The following is a 4764-nucleotide window of genomic DNA, read 5'->3' on the forward strand; positions in this document are numbered from 1 at the left end:
TAGCAAATCTAGTTCAGGTGTATTTTTTTTTCAAAAAATAGTTCATAATTATAGAAAGTAAAAGTAAAAGTAAAATAAAATAAAATATAGAAGCAAGAATGACTAGGGTTATAAAGGAAACATCTTTTCACCCTCACCGTTAGATGAGTAACCTCTTATATCATCTCAGATCTCCAGAAGCCCATTCAATTATTGTATTGAATGCACGTCACCATTTTGTTTCCCAAGGGACACTTTCTTTTGATAAAGATAGGTCACCTGATCATCCTTTTCAAATAAGGACAAGACTCATTGCCACAAAAAATCCTAATAGTTTTGCAATGAACAAATCTTATGGGGAAGGTTAAAAGTTCTTCATTAATAGGACAAACAATTCTCAGGTAAAAAGACCGTGTTTAAAGTTAGTAACCTTTTAAAATCTTTACGTAATAAATATATAAAGACTTGGGGGGATTATTAATGGATCAACATGTTTTATATTATTTTTTCCTAGAATTCATGTTCAACAAAAAGACCAGAGGAAGGGTAATGATCCAATATCTTTGGTCTTAGCTACACATTGAGCTCATATATATATATGGGCATGACAAGTCGTCAGACCCAACACCGCTAAACTCAGCTACACAATAAACACACTAAACCCATGTACATATAGGTCTAGCAAGCTGTTAGACCTAATAACCTTAGGCTCCGCATCTTGCCAAGCCCAAATGGATGTAAAATTGATGATCTTCTTAAACCCTCAATTAGGTCATAAGACTTCCTTTGTTTTTGTCAATACCCTTAACATGAATAGTTAAGGTCAAATATACTAATCCTTTTATATCCCTAAGAGTATAATTATTTTTTTTAAAAGACTTGTTACTTTATCCCTCATTAATGATGTGTAAGGAATATTTTATCTTCTTTAAATATTATCAAGGTAAGATAACACTTTAGCCTCTCTTTTTCATAAAAGAACAAGGTTTATGGATTAGAAAGCTGAAATAATTCCTTCAAAGAAGGATTCACAATCTTTATTCTCTATTGCATATATATTTTTAAAGTATCTCTCTAAAATATCATTACACTCTCTCTCTTTCTAAAAAGATAATTGCTTAAACATTAAAAAGTCCATGAATTCATCAAATGAGATATTTTTCAGTACTAGTCATAGCCACCTTGGTTATCAGAGAATAATAAATTGCTTAAATTAAAAGATTAATCAATTATTCGATACATAAGCCTCAATTTTAAACAATTTGGATTTTGAAACATCATTATTAAATATTTAGGTTAGGCAACAACTAGAAATCACATGGTACAGAGCTAATTTTGTGTGTGTGTGTGTGTGTGTGTGTGTATTACTAATTAACTATTGAACCAAATTTAACGGAAGCATGCCTTTGTAATTTCATATTTGTATTCACAAAAGAGATATTATCTACTCGTTTAAAAGGTTTGATTATGATATTAGTGCAAAATTGTTTGACAATCTATGTGTGACTCAAGACCAAAACGTCTTAGCTTAGGGCTCATGAGGTGGAAGCCGATCAAATTAATTCGACACAAAAATAAATTGGAGCTAGCAATTGGCATTATGGTGGCCATAATCATTACCTAACTTGAAGAACAAGAACAAAGACAAGTTTCGTAAGAAAATCTTGCACAAAGAAAGAACAAGACCATAAGGAATTATTCATACTTATCATCCGAATTTGCAATGTCAATTATAATATACCTAAAGTTAGGTAAGACTAGGTAAGAAATATTTGCGGATTGGAAATCAAGTGTAATTCATGAATCTAAATTTATATTTTTTTTATCAAATGTAAGAAATATATAGATAAAAAACAAAGCTGGAAGACCAACAAAGTACAGAATATTTACAAATAATCCAAAAAAAGGGAATAGGCTCCCGAAATTGGGAACATCTAAAGAAATACAAAGAAAGCTTATCTTATAGAACAAAATTACAACCCAAAAAGTAGGTGCAGGGGAACAGACTTCCCAGGACAAGCACCCTGAAGCAGGACAAAAGAACATGCTCCCTTATACAAACGAACAAATCAGAGTTCTGAGAAGCAAAAAAGCAATCCAGAAACCAACCAGAAGCAAAGCCGACTACAGCTGCTCGAAAGCAACATCAGGCAAGGGGACCAATCATTTGGGGAGAGTGCCTCACCTAAATGGATCCTTTTACCAAGTAATCATAAGAAACCATCAGCACATCAACACCAGCAGACCAAACCTGCACCACAACATTGCCTAGATCGCTATTAGGATAGACTCTAACCAACACTCTCCTCGGATAGCAGAGCAACAACAAAGAACACTACATCATTAGCCCAAGCATGAGGGAAGAGAGCCTCACCCAAACTGTTGGGATCCATAACAACTATCTAGAGAGGCCAATCGAATCAGACTTGTAGAATAACCAATATGGAACAAAGAGGCATACCGTTTGAACTTGGGGAGAGAACGTCACCCAAACAGACAAAACCCCAACAAAGCAGTAGAACGCCATAAGATAAAGGTGGCCCAAATTGGGTCCCACAACAAGCAAAGAAATCCTTTGCAGCAAAAGTAGTAGCATCAGGCTACCCAACTAGCAAACCAGTAGATATATTAACAAGCCAGAAGCAACAAACTTGAAAGTTCATTGGCTACAACATAGATATGCCATCAGCCAAGGATCAATGACACAATAGCAGACCTAATCTGGGGAAAAGAATCCCAAAAACAAGCATCTAGAACAAGGAGGCAACCTCCATCCAACCAAAGTTTCTAGTGTTAAGCTAAACAATGAATGGTTAAACAGACACTGTAGACAAAAGTAGCCACCAACACCTGATTGCTACACAAACCCAACATATCCAGTGTTACAACAGAGCACAGCCAAAAACATATCAAAACAGAGAAAACCAGCATCACGGGGAACTGGCTTCAATAATAGAACAACTTACTAATCATAAGTGAAGCCACTTCATGATGCATTAGGGCACTGGCCCCTCAAACAAACAGTACTGAAAAATAAGAGTAAGGGGTAGGACAGCCAGTGGCGGAGCCAACAACTTTTAAAAGAGGGGGCAAATTACTAATAAATATTTGATATTATATATTATATAGATATTTGTTATATATAAAGAAATCAATTTGAAGTGCATGTACTAACTCATGTCAAGCAAAATTAATTTAAAAATATTTTTAAAATGAAAAAACTTATATTATAATTATTATTTTCGAGTTTTTATATTTTGAAACTGCTTTATAATGACTTCATTTTTAATTTCATTAAAGATATTCTTTTTCAATATATACAATTAAACTTTCATTCATCTATTTCTAAATCTTCCAAGGGCTAGTGAAATTATTAGCAACAATTCTTTGTTGACTTGTTATTTTATACAAGTGGGTTAAATATAAATATTAATATTTTTTTTTTTTGTGTCCCTAATTGTTTGAGTTGTTCAGTACTTCATTTTTAATCACTAGTAAGTTGATCACCATCATTTTTCATATGAAATTCATAACAAAATACATATTAATTAATCAAAACTCATTTCAATTCATATTTATATGCATATAATAGTATCCATATACATATTAATTTAACAAATCCATAAATTATCATAAACTCTAACATTTTTTAATAACTAATTATTAAAGAATAAAACTAAAATTAAACAATGGAATAAATAAATAAAAATAAAGGAAACTCTTCTAAAACATAAAGTATAAAAGGTTACTTACTTAACTAATTAATAGTTTAGGACTTGAAAAAAATATTAATTTTGTAGAAGAAAAAGAGGCAGGAACAATAATTCAAAAAAAAATAAAAAAGCTTGGATCAATTAGTAATTAATAAATAAAATTAAACTTGATAAGTTATTATATTAAAATTATAATATAAAAAATATTAAGAAAGAAAAGGATTAAGGGGGCAATTGCCCCCTTAATCCCCATTGTGGCTCCGCCACTAAGGACAGCTCCTACCACATCTAGATCTGGAACCCTAGTACTGCAATAGCTCAACAACAAATACAGAGGATATACTTGTGGTGGTAGAGATAAATGCACGAACCAGGTGAACAAAGGATCCCATTGATGCAAGCAGTGGGTAAAGTCATGGGTCATGGACGAACCACCACCAGGGGCATCTTTCAGGGCAAATGGAGCGTCAGCCAAATAGGCTTCATCTAGATGGGCTGCCACCAGAACACACTATTTGGGGTGGGAGATACATATAACCCTAGACCGATCTTCCTCATGGCTTCGTTTATGTTGAATCAAAGATATGAGAGACTATGATTGCTTCCAATAGGTGGCCATATAAGTGATCAATGAAGAAAGAGGCTTCAATCGGGTACTCAAGAGCTGTAGAGCACCATCTAAAGGAGAAAATTTCAAAATGAAGGAAAGCATCTCTTTCTAGATTCTCTCTCTAGCTGCAGCTGACTAAGAGCTCTTGTGAATCTAAATATTTCATTCAAGGGGATGTAAATCTTTTTAGCATTAATTGCCTATTCCTTACTAAAAAAAAAAAAACAAAATTAGAATTCAAACAATGACATAGATAGAGTTCAAAAGTTTAGACATGAAGAAAAAAAAAACATCAATTAATTTAAATATGCTTGAAGGAGTCCTTATAGTATTAACCATGGATGAATCCAAAATGAAAAGCTTGGGAGGGGCCAAAAGGTTTTGTCATTAGAAAAATAGAGATAAAAATTAATTATTTTAACAAATTAAGATAATTGTTGGATGGTATGAGCATCAATCCCA

The sequence above is a fragment of the Populus alba genome, chromosome 16 (assembly GCF_005239225.2).
Source record: "Populus alba chromosome 16, ASM523922v2, whole genome shotgun sequence".
NCBI classification, from domain to species: Eukaryota; Viridiplantae; Streptophyta; class Magnoliopsida; order Malpighiales; family Salicaceae; genus Populus; species Populus alba.